The sequence below is a fragment of the Crocuta crocuta genome, unplaced genomic scaffold, assembly GCF_008692635.1.
Source record: "Crocuta crocuta isolate KB4526 unplaced genomic scaffold, BGI_CrCroc_1.0 scaffold36, whole genome shotgun sequence".
NCBI lineage: Eukaryota > Metazoa > Chordata > Mammalia > Carnivora > Hyaenidae > Crocuta > Crocuta crocuta.
In genome coordinates, this window is record NW_027532203.1 from 10,767,173 (window position 1) to 10,788,138 (window position 20,966).

The 20,966-nt window shown below is 37.6% G+C and overlaps 1 protein-coding gene across 2 annotated transcripts in view; it reads left to right on the forward strand.

Moving 5' to 3' along the window:
* Window positions 1-20,966, forward strand: part of TCF4 (transcription factor 4) — a 354,008-nt gene that overhangs the window by 204,932 nt on the left and 128,110 nt on the right. The window lies entirely within an intron of this gene.

The window sequence follows — 20,966 nt, forward strand, 5'->3', positions numbered from 1 at the left end:
TATTTGTTACGTTTTCTACTATGCAGGTTCAGGCTGTAATTTTTCATTTCATTACTACTTTGGTTGCATCTCATAGATGTCTGTATACACTGCTACCAATTGATTTTTATATTGTTTAAATATCAGTTTTAAATTCTTGGTTAGCCCAAGAGTTATTTAAAATTCAGTTTTATAACTTCTACTTCAATAAAATGTTTTTCATTGTGGTGGTGTAAGTATGGTTTCACTTTTAATTTTTTTGTTTTTCTGCACTTTGTGTGGGGAAGTGGCATGGATATTTCCTACTCGGGGGTGATTCAGTGAGATTTTTGTCTGTGGCTTTATCCACTATCGGTTTGTGAACATTCCATATGCATTGGAAAATGATGACTATTTTGTCTTCTCTATTCTAATATATTAATAGTGTCTTACTTATTTTCAGTCTACTTGCTTTAAATTTCTGAGATTTGTTCCGGTCTTCCACTTTGATTATGGATTTATCAATTTCTCATGTATTCATTTTTTAAAATATACCTTCAGGCCCTATCCTAGACATTAGAGGTTCATGAATGTTTTATGCTTTTGGTGGGCTAGAAGTTACATCAATATGAAATCTCTTTCTTTTTTCTTTTTATTAATTTTGGATTGGCTTTCAACAGATAGTACTGTTGCTGTACACGCTTTTTTGTAAATTATATCTTACGTATATTTTATATCTTTTTATTTTTCATATTCTGTGTCTGTTTTACTCTTGGTGGTTTCTTATACACAATGTGAGAGCCTGTAACTGTATCTTAACTAAGAAATATAATATCAAAATAAACCCAACAAAATAAGATTACATGTATAGTCATTAAAATACCTTCCATGTTCTTTTTCTTGCCATGTTCGTTTTTATATTTTCCAAGTTTTCTTGTTTAATTCCTTTCTTTTCTTGGCCTCATCATGTTGCTTTTATTTTATTTCTTTGCTCCTTTTTCCTTCTAATGTTATGAGAATTATACATTATGTTTTTCCTTCTAGAAGTTACTCTTTTTTAAAATTATTCTTTCGTTACAAACAATTTTTTTAATGTTTATTTACTTGTGAGAGAGGGTGAGAGACAGACTGTGAGCAGAGGAGGGATAGAGAGAGAGGGAGACACAGAATCCGAAGCAGGCTCTGGGTTCTGAGCCTGATGCAGGGCCGAACTCACAAACTGGGAGATCATGACCTGAGCTGAAGTCCAACGCTTACCTGACTGAGCCACCCAGCTGCTCCTACTCTTACATTTTTAATGCACATATTTAAGGTTATGTTTTTCTAATAAAGTCTAGAATTGGTTGGTATCTATATATTTTCTGAACAAGTTTGAATCTTTATAGTTTTTTAAATTTCTATTTTTTTTTTAAACTTAGAGTGAGTGGTGGTGGATGGACGAGGGAGAGGGAGAAGGGGGAGAGAGAGAGAGACGGAGAGAGACGGAGAGACAGAGGGAGAGAGAATATCTAATAGGCTCCAGGCTCCACACTCAGCTTGGAGCCTGACACAGGGCTTAATCCTAAAACCCTGGGATCATGACCTGAGCTGAAATCAAGAGTCAGACACTCAACCAACTGAGCCGTCCAGGTGCCCTCCTTTTTTTTTAATCTTAGCACTTCCTTTATTCCCCAGTTTCTACTTCTACTCATCTCCTTTACCTAACATGTTGAGATCAATAAACTTGCTATAGATTTTTCTTTTTTTATTGATTGCATCAATAATCATGAAGATTCTACTCTAGGGTTTCTTTGCCACAACTTACTTCTTCTTGTGGACCATGCTATTTCTTTTTTGCTTATTTTTGTCCCTGTGTGGTTATACACCTTTATGCAATTCTTTGAGAAGTGTGAGGGTATAAATTTTTCAGATTTGTTTCATTTTCTCTATTGTATTTACTTTGACCAGCTTTTTTAATGCAGTTTGGCTAGATATGATTTTAGATATGGGTTCTGGACTCACATGTTCTCTTTTTCCATGTCATTTTTGCCCTGACTTGTCCAGCCATTCTAAGTACAGAACTTCACTCACTCACTGATTAGTGTATCAGAACCCCCTCCAGCTCTGTTTATGTATTGACCCCAGATTTGGGCACCCTGGACTTAATCTTTTTCCTTGTAGTCTTCTAGCTTTGCTTATGATTCATTCTTTTTTTCATTATATAGACAATCCATCTACTTTTATCTTTCAAGAACAGTTCAAACTTTTTAGTCCTTTGAAGGCACACTTCCTTATTTTTCAACATTTATTCGTATGTGTATCTCTTCTAAATCTATACATATTTACACACACACGCACACACACACGCATGCACGCACGCAAACACACAGTGATTTATGAGGTGTGGTGCTGGAGAGAGAGTAGAAGCATATGTTCATCATCACAAGCCAGTCCCTACATAGAACTTAAAAATAATTATTGTGATAAAAAACACACTAAGGTAAAATTTACCATCCTAACTGTTTCAGTTGTACATAGTTACATAGGACTGTTAGGTCACTAGACGTTGTTGGTCAACCAGTCCCTGTAACATTTTCACCTTGCAGGACTGAAACTCTACACCCATTGGACAACAGCTCTTCATTCTCCCCCTTTCTTCGGCCTCTGGCAACCACCATTCAATTTGTACAAATTTGAATAATACACATTCCTCACATAAGTAGAATTATACTATATTTGTCTTCTCTCACTTAGTGTAACGCCCTCAGGGTTCATCCATGTAGTAGTGTGTGTCAGAATTTTGCTCATTTTTAAAGCTGAAAAATAATCCGTTGTATGTACATGTCATATTTTATTTACCTGTTCCTACATCGATGAGCACTTGGCTGCTTCCACCTCTTGATATTGTGCTGCTCTGAACAAAGATATGCCTACATAGAATTTTATGCATTCTGAATGCTTTTAAATACAGTAAAGAAGGGGACACTGATCTTATCCTCATTTTGTGAGTCAGAAAACTAAGGAGTTATTCATTTATTCTTTCATTCATGTATCCATTGTTAAGCCCAGTTGTTAAATATGCATTGACTATCTGCTATACAGAAGTAGTACTACGTGCCAACAGCACAAAGACCTCAACTTCTAGGACCTTCCAGTTGAAAGTGGAGGCAGGTGGGTCACAACATGGACTTGAAGCCATAATTTCAGCCTCGGATGGTTTTCTGCATCATGCATTCTAGAGGCACGTGCTGGGTACAGGGGACACGAGGAAAGGCATCGCTGTATGAGACTGACAGTTGAAGAGAGACTTCCCAACTAGAGTACTGCCATTTATTAAAATTCATATTGTAAACGTAGGCACAGATTGACTGCTGTGCTCCTACCATCTAGTGCAGCTCCTGGCCTCTGATTGGCATTTAACCAGAATGAATGAAAAAAGAAAGTTCATTTGACTGTCACTGTGGCACTCCTTTTACATGAATATATTGTCCCAGGGACTCTGTACGACAGGTGTTCCATGAGTATCATTTAGATACTGGGTTAGTTATCTCCTTTCCACAAATGAAGAGACTGTAGTTGGGGAAGTGCTGTCACTTGTCTAAGAAGACTTGGACCTGGTCCCTCTTCCTTACCCTAAAGGCAAGACCCTTCATGGTCCTTTGGCTGCTCTGTCCAGGTTATTTTGGCCTTTGTTTTCAAACTGTTTCTTGCCCTCTGAACATCTTATTCCTACCAACACAGGGTACCCAAAACTCATGAAGGAAATATAAATTTCTGCCCCTTGGAAGAGGCATTAAAAAGCATGAAGCAGTCAAAATGGAGGGTAAAGACAAAACCTCAGAAGTAATACCAAAATGGCTGGTTACACCATATGAGTAAGACTGGACACTGCCTTTCTGTGCGGCTCCTTCAGTTGGATTCTCAATACTTATTCAGGTTTGAATCAGGACAGGTTAATGTCACTTAAAATATTTCAATTCAGTACAAAGATGATAAGAAAGGAAACATTCCCAAACAAGCATAGAGAATATTACAAAACAATCTCAGATTATTTGTAAAAGAAAACACATTTTGCAATGTAGCGCTTACATACTTTCATTCCTTCTCGACCCTCTCTGTTCTGTGTTCATTATTTCCCTACCTAGTAACTGGCCCTTAATTACTATTCCCTTTGCTCGATTCACAACTTTTAGTTGAGCTTCTTGTTCTGCAAATTGTTATATTTTTTTCTTATGTAGCAATACTATTTTATCCCTTTCTGTACACACTGACATGTAATTAGATCTCTGAGCTCTGAGGTTTGCTTGACAGTTGTCATTTGCACTGCTTGCACATTCAGTGTCCTAAAACCTGCGGGAAAATGATTTGTGTGGTGATTGGCCTACTCTGAATTAGGACTTCCTAAGGTGTCAGCTGAGGCTCTTGGCAGTTTTGCTCAGTTGATGAAATTCTCCTCTTATAACTTGAAGTTGGGATTGGGGGTCAGAATGTGCTCGATCTAGGTGAGCTGCTCCTTGAGTGAGGAGCACCCCACCCCTGAAGCCCCGTTCTCAGGTCACAGGATAACCAGGATGGGACCTGAGTTCAGTGTGGGAAGCAGTAGCTTCCCTTGGATCTACTGCAGGATGCATTAAGAAAGCAAACAAACAAATAAACAAAACTGTGATGTTCTAAAAGCTACAAACGCACAGCTCTTTTCTCTTGGAGAACGACAGGTTGGTGGTTGAGCAGTAGCCAAGTACCCCAGTTTAGTGAATGGCTGAAGTTTGACTTTTATGAACACTTAATAAATACATTTTAATTTATGTTGGCTACAAAAAATCCAGCTGCTGCTATTGTGTCTCCCATACTTTTCTTTTTACCTTAATGCCAAAATTAAGAGTATTTAAAGTTTTAAAATTTCATGTGAGCAGGTGTGAGGGCAATATGGATTCAGAGGGAGAGTTTATGGTTGGTTGTTGGGTGTGTTTGCTGGGAATGTGTATTTCTTTGTGAAGGCTGTGGCTTGCTGCCTGAATGTTCACGGAGTTCAGTCACCNAAAGGAATGGAGCATCACGGCACAGGGCAGAGGGACAAATTTATGAACCGGTTCTCAGATCAGGTGGGACTTCTAGTTCTTTCTCTGACCATCTGCTTGACCTTTACTCTAGTGTCTCCAAAGAATTTGACTCTATGCCAGTTTTAAAAATTCTGTGACTCTCAGTCAGGGATTGAATATAAATCTTAGAGGAGTCTGCAGCTTTTTACCCACTGCTGGTGTTCAGAAGGTACTCTGAGTCTGTTTCCTTCCTTGAGTTTAAAAATATGTAGAATCTGTTTTATTGACATGTTAAACTTTTGGAACTGTTTTATTATGGAAATTTTCAAATACACACAAGAAATAGAGGAAATTGCAAAATGCTCTGCCATGTATCCATCATCCAGTTTCAACAGATGTCATCATTTTCCTAATTTTTTTATTTAGCATCCCTTTTACTTTATGTTTCTGAAATATTGTAAAGCAAGTCCCAGATAGCATATTATTTCACCTATAAATATTTCAGGAGAATCTCTCGCAAATAGACCCCCTCCTTTGCTTTCATAGCCACAATGCCGGTATTACAGCTAGCAAAACTATCAATAATACTTTACTAGCATACTGAGATTTTCCCCAGTTGCCTTGCAAATGTCTTTTTACAGTTGGCATGTTTGAATCAGAATCCAAACAAACCAAACATGTTGTATTTGATTATCATGCCTCTTAAGTCTTTTAAAAATCTATAGCTTTCTCCATCCCTCCCCTCTTTAATATTATACCTGGATCATTTTTCCTGTATAATGTCCTAAAATCTTGATGTGGCTAATTGCTTCCTTGTGGTGTCATTCAACATGTTATTCTATTCTCCCTGTTTCCAATAACCTGATAGTTGGATTTAAAGGTTTTGTAAGAACGCTGTTCCATTTTTTTGTGCGGATTATATTGTATACATCATTTTGTTTCACATCAAGAGGTAGATAATAACAGGTAAGGTCTGATTCTGTTTTCATGATACTTAGATTGATCGGTGAGTTCACGCTCCACCATTCTGCTCCTCCTATCATGAATTTGCCCATCCTCTGCCACCTGTCGGTTTTGGTACTATTGATGATTATTTCATTGGAGGTTACAAAATACTCAAGAAAAATTAATTTAATGAAGTTTCTTCTCTTTATTAAATCTCATCTGGAGTGTAATGATCTATAATTCATTCACTTGGCATATTTTTATAGCTTCTCATTGTATTTTATTTTCTTTCTTCTGACTAAACGTATAGGTTGCCTTGCAAATCTCCGTGTTTCTAGCCTGCCCTACTAATTTGTTTATTTGTTCATGTTCTCCTACATATCCATAGATGAAACTTTCTATGTTGTTGTACAGTGACTTATCCTCAGTGCTTAGAAGAGTCCTTGGAACATGATCATGATATTTATTGAAGGAATAACTCTGTGAGCTATCAATACATGTTCTTCGAAGACATACTTTGTGCTCTTAGGTGCATTGGTGAAGGTGCCACAAAACAATGGGAACCTGAACCTGAAATTTAACTGAACTCTGAAAGTTCTTGATGTGTCATAATTTCCCGAAAACTCCTTTAGCCAGTGTTAGCATTTCAGGCAAAGGAATGGAAGTTGCAGTAGCTGTTGTCTATGTTGGCAAAGGGACGGGAGATGGCAGATGGGTGTGTAGGTGTTTGAATAGGGACAGTATACAAATAAGTAAATAAATATAAATATGTACCTACGTAAATGTACACAATTGTACACACACACACACAGACACTCACTGCTATTCTGCCCCAGGTTCTCCTGACAGTTTTAGAACTGTATGCTGAAAAGCTTTAGAGAAACTTGGCTTTGAATATGGAACACCTACTTCAGAGCAAAGGTCGCAGTGCGTCCTGCAGGAAGTGAATCTTCATTTCTACTACATGAGTGAAACCTGAAGAGTTGAATTCTTATTTTGGGTAAATAAAACTTTCTTCAAATAGCAGTGAAAATTAAGCAGTTATGTAGGGTACAAATGAAAACAACCAAAAATGTCCATAGATAGGATTAGTAGTTCTGAAAATGAGAATGTTTACCCTATGGCAAACAATGATGTTTGTGATCTACTAGGAGACCTATTAAGTATGAATACACCAGGCACGTTCAAAGATATGTGCTGAACTTGAGCTGCCTAAGTGTGAATATTCTAAGGGAATTGAAAGCTGATTTGACTTTAAATAGGTTAGGTGTTGACAGTGTCCCCAGAAGTAATTAAAAGATGACTGTTCTAGGAAATTTTCTTTCAAACCATGCCTTAAGCATTTTATTGGAAAAGAACTTTTATAGGTGATAATTTCTTAGAACCCTCGCAACCACACATGTTCCAGAATTCAGGAATTCTTTGCATTTTAGGAAGTTACTATGGTGCATGTAACATGTACTGTGTAACCCCGTCATGTACTGCGTTACATGTACTGTGTACTGGACACAGCACCCTGCAAGGAGGAAGATGACCATTGCGTAGCAAGCTCAGGAGTAGTCACACCCAGTAGGAGGAAAACAAGATGATAGCTGTCCCCGCCTCAGTTCAGGTCAGGTTTGTCACAAAGCTTTAGAAAGGGTACAGCGCTTTTGGGGAAATCAGAATTGAGGGCGAGGGGCTGTGGACCTGTCCAGGGACAGAATAAATAAATAAATAAATAAATAAATAAATAAATAAATAAATGTCCATCCTTGCGGGAAGAACAAAAGCCAGATAGCAAGTAAAGCAAATATCACTGTTAAGGGATTTTAAGCCCATTGTATAAATGATTTGCTTCTTTCCGTTTACATAAGGTTTAGAAATCTAAAACCAAGAAGGCTTTTGTCCATGGCTAATTTTTTTTTAAATAATTTTGAAAAATAGTACCTCCCATCTAAAAAAGCTTAGACATTGCACCTGTCTGTGTCTCTAAGCCCATGTGTTTGAAAGACTGATGGGCTCTCTGTGAAGGGTCTGCTGTGGTGTGGGGGGCAGTCTGGTTTTGGTGCATGAGAAAAGCAGCACATCACTGTGCTTGGCTGCTGTGCTTTGTGGAGTGGATTATTACAGTGCTGAGTTGTTCTGACTCCTCAGCAGTGCCTTTAACATAGCACTTGGGTAGGAGATTATTCAGGGAAATGAAGTAAGGAGGCTATAGCAGTGGGAAAGGCTACATATTTGCTAAGTGCCGCTCTCTTCTGTATATTTTCACAATGAGTATTAGTAAATCATAAATAATTACATATTTGACATGTGGAAACTAAAAAGAAAATCAGATTACCTTTCATTTAAAAAAATTGGCCGAGTGGTCTTGTCCCTTTTACTTTGCCATTGAAAGGTTTGTTTTTAGTATTTTTCTCTAGAAAGTTCTCAAATATCTGATAAATCCCTGTGACAGCTTTCACCTGGGCTGTGCGTGCACAAATAGAATCAGATTATTCTTTATCTTGCTATAAACAAAGTTCAAGAAATACTTCTGAAATGAAGATAGCCTTCATTCTTCCTTGCCTACTCTGTAAAATTATCTTGCAGAACTCTACCCCATGAAGTCATTCAAGATTATTACTTATTTTTTAAAAAAAAGAGTATTATTATAAATGCAAGCAATGGAATTTGCCAAAATAAGAAATATTCTTATAAAACATCATGATTTGACTAAGCAGTTATGGAGGAATTGTTAGAAAATTGTTAAATCTGTGGATACTTTTCAGAATAATTGATCATATCCTATAGGGGCTCCATTTTTAAAACATGTGTTTTTCTTTAAAAGTGAATTGATCACATCATTTCGTACATATTCAATTTATTTAACAAAATTCTTGCTAGGATTTTCCAAATTTTCATAAACACAAAGTTGCCATGGACATCTTTGCACATAGATTTTTATACACTTGTTCAAGTTTATTCTTTGCTTAAAATTCTAAAATTGAAAATTCAAAGTCATGTGCTTTTAAAAATTTGCTGTACATTTTATTTATTTAAGTTTATTTATTCATTTTGAGAGAGAGAGAGTTTGTGCATAAGTGGGGCAGGAGTGGAGGGAGAAAGAATTCCAAGTGGGCTCTGTGCACTGTCAGCATGGAGCCCCACACAGGGCTCAGTCTCACCAACTGTGAGTTCATGACCTGAGCCAAAATCAAGATTTGGACACTTCACTGACTGAGCCACCCAGGCACCCTTTCTGCTGTACATTTTAAATTTCCTTCCAGTGGGTTTTTTACCAGTTTATATTCTTATTAGCTGTATATGAAAGTGAACTTCCTCTCTGTCAGCTGAAAATTTCTTATTGTCACTTATCAAATGCCTTTTCATATATTTACTGGCAAATTTCAAATTTATTCTTTCTAAAAAGGAATGGTTCATGATTTTTTATTGCAATGAAAAGAGCTTTTTATTTATTGAGGGTATTTATCTTTCTTTTGAATTATTTATTGCAAGGATTTTCTGAAGTCTTTTGTTGCATGCATAATGTTCCAAAAAGCAATTACGTAGTCATAGGTTTTAATATGTTTCTTTAATTTTTCTGTCTCATGTCATAGACAAAGGTCTTCTCTATTTTAAAATTTTAAAAAATCTGCTTATATGTGTCTTCTTGCCTTTATATTTTAACCATTTTATTACATTTTTATGTAAAGTGTGAAACAAAGACTTGCGTACTGTTTTTTTCAAATAGTGAACAAACTTCTGGTACTATTTATTGAGTAATTTCTTGTTTCCTTAATGATTATTAAATGATTAATCATAAATCTCTTTATACATACTTCCATTGCTGTGTCTGTCCCTTCTGGCAACAGTACTAAATTGTTTTAATTTACTTTGTTTAAAATATGTATATGTACACACATATGTATATGTGTATGTAGTAGGTTTTCTCAGTTTCTTTGTAAAAATTTTCTTAGCTATAATTATCATGTATTTAGTTTTCCAGGTAAAATTTTGAATCATTTCAGGATTCCATGTTCTGTCTGTCCCCACCCATTTTTTCCTATTTGGCATTTTGTTTGGATTGGCATTCAAAGTCTAACTTAATTTTGAATCACCAGATTAATTTTATGCAAGTTACTTTTCTGCAAAATATTTGTGTGAAAAGATTAAAGTAACCACTTCCTTTAGAAATTGATATATGAGAGTATTTTGGTGTTTTGGAAGTGTTTGTGCTGCTGAATCTGAATCTGTTCATGATTTTTGTTAAACTGTCTTGTGAACTAGTTCAGAGAGTCAGTGTCATATGCTGAATATCTAAATATATTTATAATGAGGAATTTGAGAAAATATAATAAAATATATGCCTGTCCTACATCCTTGGGGAGAAAATAGAGTATAGATGGATATAAATGCTCTACAGTTACTATTAGGAAAGCTAAAAATCGTAATCCTTTCCTAGCTCTATAAAGCCAGTTAATTGCTTATTGTTAGGATACCGTCTTGCCCGTAAAGATTGAAGGCTGCTTATAAAACGTATGTGAATATTGAGTAAACTGAAGGGTTGAAGACTGGTTAGTTTACTTACAGAAGATTCGATAGAGTAAGTGAGTTCTGAATGGAATTTCAAAAAAGGGGGCAGGTCACTGTGCAGGTCGAGGCTGGAGCTCTGAAGTTGGCAATGGCTGGAGATGATGGGAGAGAAGGCTGTGGGAGGAGGCCACACACCATGTGATTCTCCTTGTACTTAAGCTAAGCTGTGGGGACGATATGGGTGACGAGGTTCTGTGTCCCCAGTGCCTAGAACAGCGGCTGGTTCACGGTAAGTGCTCAGTGCACAGTAAATGCCAAATATTTGCAAAAGGAAAGAGAAGCCTAAAAGGTAGACTAGAGCTAAGTTGTCTGTGAGCTGGGTTTTAGGGGGCGGTGAGTGTTTGCAAACTGGGATGGGTTTTCTGCTGAGAGAACAGAGGCAGTTCAGGACTTAAAAAGCCTAAGTTCTAACAGCAATATATGAACATTCTGGGTGGGCCCAGGGTGACGGGGAGAGTAAAGGGTGAAGACAGCATCCATAAAACTTTACGGCATTTCCACCATGGCAAAATATTGAACTTTGGAGATGTGTCCTAAAAAACACCATATCTTCATCTTAGAAAATGGTCAGCAAACTATGGCCTGGAGCCAAATCTGGCCCACAGCCATCCTTATAAATAAAGTTTTATTGGAACACAGCCTCACCTGTTCATTTACGTATTATGCATGGCTGATTTAGTGCTACAACAGCAGAGTTGGGTAGTTGAAAGGGAGACCATCTGGCTGGCAAAGACTAAAATGTTTACTGGCCCTTTAAGAAAATATTTAATGACCCTTATCTTAGAACAATGTTCTTAGTATTTAGCGGTGGCATTCTGGAAGAGTTGACAGAATTAGAAAAGTTGAGACAAATTGGTGTGTGAATAGCCTAAGAAAGTTTAGGTCATATCCCTTCCTGTGAAGACACATGACAAACATTTTTATCCTGTGGAAGCTCAGTTCTTGAGTTGTTGCCTTGATTATGTTATTTCCATCTCCAGTCCACTATGGCCCATTCCACTAAGCTGCATTGAGTACCTACTACCTTTTGATTCTGTCTGACCCAACCTGTTGTCCATAGTTAAGAAATCGGGATTCCAGTGCAAAATATCATGTCAAGACCTCTTCAAAACTCTCCACAACCCATCCCTTTTCCTTACTGCGTCTTCGATCCTCTCTCTCTCTCTCTCTCTCGCAGTGTCTTTTCTATTGGAGGTGTGTGGTATCCCGGAATCTGTTGCCCCCAGGTAGTGCCTGAAGTACCCAAGCTGGATGAACGATAAAACATTTAAAAACATATTCAGGGCAGTCCAGCCATTTTTCAACCAAATGTCAGCCATTATATGTGCATTTAGACAAACATACAACTAATTTCTTCGCAGACTTTACAAATTCTGACTCTTCTAATATATTTTAAAGGGCTGCAAGAATAATTAGGGAGCAGCAGAAGTCTTGTGGGAAAGATGTGTCTTTCACATATTAAGGATTAAACTTCAGTGGGGTTTTGTTTTGTTTTGTTTTGTTTTTAATGAAGCATTCAGGAGGTGGTGTTTTGCAAGAACACTTCAGAGGCAGAGGAGAGCTAAGGGCAAGACTGAATATACAGGTGTAGGAGTTTTATGTCTGCCGGGAGAGAGATGGGAACCTTACCTTCCTGACAGTAACCACTAAAATCATGTAGACATAGTTAGCAATCAATTTATGAATTAATAAATCTAGTTGGCATTTATTGAAAATATACTGTGTACCAGGCCTACTGTGCTAGATACCACGAATACAGAGGTGATTGAGGCTCACTTTCTGCTCTTGAGGAATGCCCAGACTAGCAGAAATTGGATGCCTGAACACTTACCATATAAGATGAGAAACGTTACAGCAGATGAATGTTTTCAGATGAAGTGGAAGGAAAAGTCTAGAGGGAAGTGGGCTGAAATGGGAGAAGAATGGGACGGGGGGGGGCAGGGAGAAATAGCAACAAAATAGGAAAAAAATGGAATTTGAACATCACCGGAGGAGACAATTGACTGCACTGTAGAAATCGAGGTCTGAAATGAATGGCAAGATTAAATAGGCAATGGGGATTAAGGAGTGCACTTGTGATGAGCACAGAGTGATGTCTGGGTGGGCCGAATTACTATACTGTACACCTGAAACTAGTATTACACTGCATGTTAACTCACTGGAATGAAAATAGAAACTTAACAAAATAAAGACCAATTGAAAAAAAAAAAAGGAATGACAAGGGGCTGGGTAGAACAAGAGCAAGGGCAGTGGAAATTTCAGACTAGAGAAGTGAGATTTCCATTGTTCAAGAGGCCTTGTTGATCGTCTAACCTGGCCTCGGCCTCGTCCTGTTACAAACGTGTGTAATATATGTGCATATTACTAACAGCCGATAATCTATCATGTTATATTCTGGCTTACATAATGATGTTACATGATATATTGTATTAATTTATACTAATCTATAGTAAGATATTTTATGTATACCACGTGTATATCAGTGTTCCTTCTCAACTAACAAGGGCTGAGTAAGTGATAGAAACTTTGCTAAGCACTTTATATTATCTAGGTTGATTCTTGAAATGGGTAGGTTTAATAATACTATTCTCCCACACAAGGAACCTCAAGGTTACAGATTTAGGCAGATTGTCCAGGGTTATCTAAGGGATAAGTGGTACTCACACCCAGGTCTGTCCTCCCCTACTGAGTTAGAGGCTCCTCTGGAGTAAATCTGAGCGATGAACTTTTGGTGTTAAAAATGAAATAAAGAGAAACAGATTGACTTCTCCTAATGGTCAGAGTGAGGGCAAGACAAACCAAGTGCACACAGTGGAGGAAGGACAAGGATAGGCTTTGAAGTCGAACGTAACTGTATTGTCTTCCTGGTTGTATTACTTGCCAGCCACATGTCTGTTTGGTCAGGCCACGTTCCCCCTCTGAATGTCCCCGTGTACACAGTGGGGGTTGTATCTTCTGCCTTGTTAGCACGGGAAGGATCTGCAGCCATGCTTGGCTCTTAACAGACACTCAGGTATAATAGCCACTACTATAATCCCTATTACCCTTATCACTACTCTTATTTCTTAATCCCCCTTCTCCTCCCCCTCCTCCCCCTCCCCCTTTACTATCACTACTATTGCTATTATTATTATTATCAGCAGTAACAGTAATTGAAATCACTAATGGAATACATCTGTGCTAGAACAAAAGCTTAAAAACACCATGCCGAATAGTGTTAAGTCCTCGATTTGATTAATAGCAGTAGTTCTGCGTTCATTTCAATATCTAGTGAGCATTTGCCATGGCAGATCTCTATGCTAGGCACAATAGGGAGTTAAAACATGAGGAAGCCATTCTCCCTTTTAACTCGCATAGAAATTCATTTGACCTTCATGGCCACATATCCCTGATAAGCCACGTATTCAAGAGAGAGCACTTTGGGAGCAAACTCTCAATGCACATCAAAAGCAGACCCACTTGAAGGATGGGGCCGTGCACAGCTTTGCATGGATAGTCAGAACTTAAAAGAATTTCACGATGATTTGAAGATTCCATTGTGTGTTTGCTGCTTCTCCAGGTAAGCTCAGTTTCCTCATGTCATGTGGTAGGCTCGTTACCTTACTTACAAGTTCAGATCGTTACCAGGAGACTTCATTTTAGTAAATCTTACACGTTGGCCATTAGACTTTGAGAACCTCTGTGAGGTGCTGGGTAAGCAGACAAATGAGACCCTAGATCCTGTCCTCCACGAGGACACTGTCAACATAAAAATGTTTTTATAAATCCTGACTGGAGAGGAAGTCATTACAACAACCTTGAAATGGAATCTTCCCCACCCAATACGTAGAAGACTGACATGTGGCATTTTGATATTTTTTATTTTACTAAAATAGCAACCTGGACAAATATACTTTTCAGCACATTTATTATAGACACATGTTTATATTTATAGGAGAAGTGATGCTAATTCCCTGGTATGTTAACAGGTCTTATTCAAATTGTTCTATTTTTACTTTGGAACAAAATTGCTAAAGAGAAACATTTTAAGGCAAGTAGTGATTATAGCACACTTATCAAATTATATATTAAATAAACTTCCTGAACTGAGAAGGAGCATAAACTGAAAAGAAGGCAGTTATCTTGAATTCTATATTGTTTATATAAGATTTCTTCAAATCCATTTTTATTGTAGGTTTCCTGATTGCTTTCCTGTTTTCTTTTGCTAAATGTCTACCTTCTCACTAACAAGTAAAAATCCTCTTTTTAATCTGTAATAGATGACTTGGGATTTTAGAATGGATTTTCAGAAACCACCGAAAAACCTCCTCACTTTATTGTATACAGTAAATAATGTATTTTTCTTTTAATTTGAGAGGTAGTCATATAGGGAAATGCATAAATCTCGCCAACCCCTGAGCAGCTGTAATTTCCACACCAAAATGCATGAGTTTTTTACTTGACTATTACTCCGCTATACATTAAGTAATAGTTACCATGGCAACCTTTGCATCACATTATAACATTTAAATATAAGGTGTTGTGTTTCTTTATAGGGAAAGACAATGCACTTGAATTTTTAAGGTTTGGTGAAATATAATTACTATGAAAATAAATAACTTTGTTCAAGGTCAGATTAATTCTTTGAGGGTTATGCATATTCTAAAAACTGTGAAGTGTGTTCATTTATTTTTTGTGATGTCATGGGGCAATACAGATTTTTAAAAAATTATTCTTGATAAATATCTCATACTATTCATTAAATGCCTGTAGTTGGCCTTGGGAGGAGAAAAACAAAGTTGAACCTGTTTAAGGTATTTGTCAGTGGCTAATGCAGTAGGAAGAATTTGAATTTATTTAGCATCACAGTGATGGATAAAATTTTATCAAATGCTTTTCTTAGTTTTGCAGACCCAGTTGTGCACTATTCAGTATGACTAGTTTCGGTCTCATGTATAGTTGAATTAACAGTAGCAGTTCGCTCACACTTGCGAAAGCAAAATTAAATGAGCCATTGAAGTAATCCTTGTGGCAGTTCCAGGAAAATGGCCACTTAAGCTGAAATTATCAAGATTGATTGTTGGCCACTTTCTTCATTCAATATGGATCAAAACTAGCCATTTCTTGTTGCCAGCGTAGTTCTAGGCCATGTGGCTGTCATCACCATTTATGTGGACCCCAATATTTGACTGTTTTCAATTTTTTTATAACGACTTCTCAAAATTATTATCTCTGTGTATATTTCCTGAGATAGAAGACCTCGTTGCCAGTCAGTCGTTCACAACTTTGGAGGAATTGTTTAAATAGTCCTCAGTGGCTTGTAATAAGGGCCATGAACTGGAGGAATATAGGTAGACAGTAGCTGTGTGTTGGATGTCAGCTTGCAGGACATTTTACATATGTTGTTTCATCTGCTCCTGATAACCCTGTGTTAGAGCTTTCATTCTCTCTCTTTTTTTTTTTAATGTTTTTTATTTATTTTTGAGAGAGAGAGAGAAAGAGAGGCAGCATGAGCAGGGGATGGTCAGAGAGAGAGGGAGACACAGAATCTGAAGCAGGCTCCAGGCTCTGAGCTGGCTGTCAGCACAGAGCCTGACCCGGGGCTCGAACCCACAAACCATGAGATCATGACCTTAGCCGAAGCTGGACGCTCCACCAATTGAGCCACCCAAGCGGCCCTCATTATTCCCTTTTTACAGAGAAGGAAAGTAGGGTTTAGAGCAGTTACACAACTAACCCCTAGTCACGATGTTTGTATGCTTCTCAGCTAGGGTGCCTTCTGATCGATTTGACGTCTAAGCCCTCCCTCTTTCCTTAAGAGGTTTGGATTTTTTTCCAAGATTATTTATTTAATTTGAGAGAGAAAGAGAAAGAGCAAGGGAGGGGCAAAGAGAGAGGCTGAGAGAGAGAATCCCAAGCAGACTCGTACTGTCAGCATGGATGCCGACGTGAGGCTTGATCTCATGACCTTCAGATAGTAACCTGAGCTGAAATCAAGAGTTAACCTCTTAACCCACAGAACCTACGCAGGCACCTCAAGAGGTTTGGTTTCTGACTTGTTACAACGTACACGGTACGTTCAGAGTAGAAATAAAGAGCATTGACCAAAAGTCCCTAAAAGAGAAATCTTTGCTAAATGATAATTTCGATCATTTACATTTCTCTGCAGCACGAAGACAATCTGTTAAGTCCCTGATTGTGAAAGTTATCCTTGCCATCTTATCCTTCTAACTTTCCAGGGTTCTCTTTCGCCTGAAACCGAGCATCAGACAGAACTCAGAATAAACTGTGAAGGTGCATTCCTGGACCTTCTGGTCTCGGAAGTAGAGAGTGTCCAAAGACTGACCTTCAGTTGTGAGTTTTGAAGTTCAGAAGTGGACACAGGTGGAAATACTGTGTTCTTCGTTGCCCTTCGCAGTGAGATATGTTCTGGGTTGCGGAGTAAGTGCCAACAGCAGCAAAATTATCGCCCCCTCCTGCTACTAGAGTAAGTCAGCAATGGCCCTTCTGTGGTCAAAATGGCAAATTCAGCAGTAGCTATTCGACAGGGATTTGCAAAAACTTCCCCATGGCTGTTAGGAATCTTATTCAGCAGTGTCTTTGAAAACCTGATTCTGTGCACAATTCACTATGGAGAAATGACCTCCATTGCGATTTTTTTTAAATGTGTTTTAAACAAATATAATTGGTAATTTTGCTCAGTGTGTATTTTGCACTTAGTACGGCACAGTCTATTAGGTACCCATACAAATATCCAGCATTCATAAGTTTTATAGTGGTTCAGAATTTTATTTTCATACTCACGTAAAGCCTTCCCAAATTCCTGGCTTTATAGAGTCAGTTCGCCATACAAAGCCACTATACATCACTTAGGTTTGTGATGAAAGAATGGAATTGCAGCTGTGTGAGTACTAGAATACCCAAACATGAATTAGACTCACAAGCATTTGGCAATAGTTCAGAAAAGGAGCTTAATCTGGTTTCATCTGAGACTGCTTTTCTCTGTTCTACAACATCCCCCCAAGATGTTGTGTCTGATATCGGATCACAACGTAACGAGAGTGACGCAAAATCCGAGAAAGCGCTAAGAACCCTGGGGCCCATTTGCTTCCCCCCCCCGAGATGATTTTTTTTCTCCTACTTCTTCTTTTCTCTTTCTCTCTCCCTCCCAGATTCCAACTCTGAAATTCAAGGTCATTCACCTATTAGATGAATTAATTATAAGCCAAAAAGCAGCATTCATCGTACTCTGATCTCACTCATATCTATAATTAAGGGTAAATATAATCTTCCTTTTTAGAAATGTACCACCCACCCATTACATTTAAAGTGCTGACTGAAAGGAAATAATAGTTCAGAGCAAGATGATTTTAGTTTAACAAGAAAAAAGTTGATAATTTAAGCTTGAAGCAGTTAGTTCTATTTTTGATTACCATTCAGTTATAAATCTAATTTGAGATATATGCTGCTTTTCTGTTACTCAAGTTTAATTCATAGTTTGCATAAGCAAAGTTCAGCGGTTGATCAAGGATATTAGAAAGCGCCCCCCCGCCCAAAGGAATCGGGGCAGTGTTGAGAATGTGTTAGACCCAGACCCAGATCTGATGTAAAACAAACAAACAAAAAATGCAATGGAAAAAGGACCCTCACAGAATGCTGCATTTGGCATTTGAGTGGCTCTGACGGGGAACAGCTTCCTGCTGAAGAATCAGTTGTAGGGGTGTGGACCCCAAAATATTTAAGCCCACTTGACAAAGTCATCAAATATATATATTATATTTGGTTAGGGTATTTTAAGGCTTAAAATTGTTTGTCTTTGGAAGAAAGTAAGGACTGAATAAGGGGAAGGGCTCGTCTCCTCACATTGCAGACAGTTAAAGAAAATGCTAAACTATGGGTTTAAGATTTACAGGTTAGCTCTGAGAGATGCCACATCTCGCTTCCAGTGTTTCCTGGCAGACCCGGGCAACTCTCGCCTGGGACCCAGCACAACCGCAGAGCGTGAGCTTGCACAAAGTGAACAACCTGAAACCTTTGTAATCTTGTTTCAGGCAAAGATGAATTTGCCCAGTTTTGAAAATAGACTTTAGCTTTCAAACTTAACTTTTCAATTCAATATTAATTTGTGGGCCCACGTGTGTGTGTACATGCAGGCATCCATTTTGTGCCATAGTCAGTTTACCTTATTAAATTGAACCCCGTTAACTTTCTAAGTTCATAAACTCAGGTTTTTTAGCCAGTGGAAAAATTTTTTTAAATCTTTCTCATTGCTAAAGAGAGTTAAATGTGTGACGTAAAGGCCAAACAATAGTAAATGGTTATTGTTCATTTTACAAGTATACTCTAAAATAAGAACACAATATTTTTATCTTAATTTTCCCTAGGGGGGTGATTAGGGCCCCCTTAAGTGTGAGGAAATGCTTATTTTTGTTGCTTTAGAAGAATGATTCTATTGTCTGAGAGAAAAAGAAAAAGGAACAAACAGGTCTAAAAAGAAAGAAACAGGAATGTGCTTTGTTTAAAAAAAAAAAAAAAAGGATCAGCATGAGCCACTAAATGTAAGTGCTATCTGGTCTTAGTTCTGTTCACTATCCACAGTACATGTGGCTGCACATGGAAGTGTAGGGGCCTGGTTTATTTACAACTGGCCCGTGAAACGATTTTCTTTTACATGAACAACAGTAAGGTCAGCCACAGCCAGTCAGCGATCTTCTAGTTATCATTTTATATTTTTCACAGCTCTGTTGTGAAGGCTGCTAAAACACAGTACAGCAAGCTTGTTTGTTTTTATGTTGACCTCTTGAATGCATCTACTTTCTTAGGAGTGGAAACCTTTGTCAACAGCACCAACAGGAATTAAGCAGTGGTTAAGCTCATTAGGAAGACAAGCGGGCATTTCAACATATCTGTTCAGTCCTTGTTTGAGGAGTTTGTATTATTTTAGAAAGAGAAAAATGAAGACAGAGCAGTAATGTCTGCCTAAGATACAAAGTTATCAATAATGTCTCCTTCAGGCTCCTCTTTTTCATGAAAGGGAGGCTTATTTGTAAATTTACCAGACTGTGAGGAGGCTGTGATTTAAATCATTCACAGCTTTATTGATGGAAATTTCAAAGAAAACTTGGGCTTTAAATGTAGATTTTGTTAGTAAGATTTACCAAGAGTGAAATTGCAGGTTGAGATTCTAAAATTGTTGAACGCCACTTGTAAAATGATAAAGAAATCATGTGATGTTGTGCTGGTTATAGATGTTATTCCTGGTTTAGAGAAAACTATTCCAAGGAGCTCTGTATTTTAGTTTGTCATTGGGTAGCCCTTTGATACCCTAAGTTCGGAAGAGGCAGTAATTGAGCATGTGGATGTCAGATTTTTGATCTGGTAAATGACCTGGTTTTATCTGGTGTTTCTGTGGCAGATATGAAGAAACTCACAATGAGTTTTTGCTCAAAATGAGCTTCAAAACTAAAATCTCATCCTGAAAGTATTACTTGAAAGTAATGTTGATTATGTATCCCTTGGAAAAGTCTTAAACTGGAAACGGTGAAGGCAAACTTGTCAGTAGCTGATTAGTCCTTTATATATTACTCATCCAGCACTCACAAAAAAAAAAAAAATCCCTTGGAAGAGAGAGGTTCTCTTTATGATATTTCGCTATATGGCACTGGAAAGGGGAGGTTTGAATTTTTGATTTTCCAGCTTATGGGTCATATTTGACCAACTGCTTTCACTAGAAGACATGCCACTTTGTTGAGCTATTTAGGAATCAAAAAGACTGTCTTAATTTAAAACAAGGACTCTTTGTTTTAGTTGGTGACTGCCTTGTGAAATTTTTCAGTTCTCAGCGGGTTAACCAGGGAACAGGGGCAGAGTCATAATTGGCCTATTTAGAGTATTTTGCATGTGAATAGTGTGTTAGTGAAGCATCCCTAAGTCTGTTGTGAGTGACATGGTGATTAGAATTTAGATTAGGGAAAACACATTCTGTACTTTATCAAGGACAGTAATTAGTTCAGTCAGTAAAAGTTGATTACAAGTAACGATAAAGTTAGATTTTTAGTACTTAATTTTAAAATTTCTTTATTAAATAGTAAATTTGTTCTTAATATAAATGGTAGCATCTACACTTGTTTTCTTGCATATCAGACTAATTAAAAGAACAATGTGTTCAATGCAGAGTATAATCAGGCGATTTATATATTATGGGTAAGTTTTTACGTAGTTTTTAGCAAATGTAATATTATTATATGATCTTTCGTGTGTCATCATTTTTGAAAGTTTAGTCATTTATCACACCATGATAAGTTAATGATATTTGTGAAAGTTTTCTAGTGCTCAGGTAAATGTTTAATCTGTGGGGATGTATTTTAACTTCCAGTAGTCCTCAAGAGGGCATTCTAATTTGTTCCTGTTCGCTTAGAATGCCTACCATTTCTATGATTTCGGAAGTTAGCGTGAGATTTGAATTTGCTCCCGGTACCGCTGGCATTTTCTCTTCTGTGGGTGCTGTGT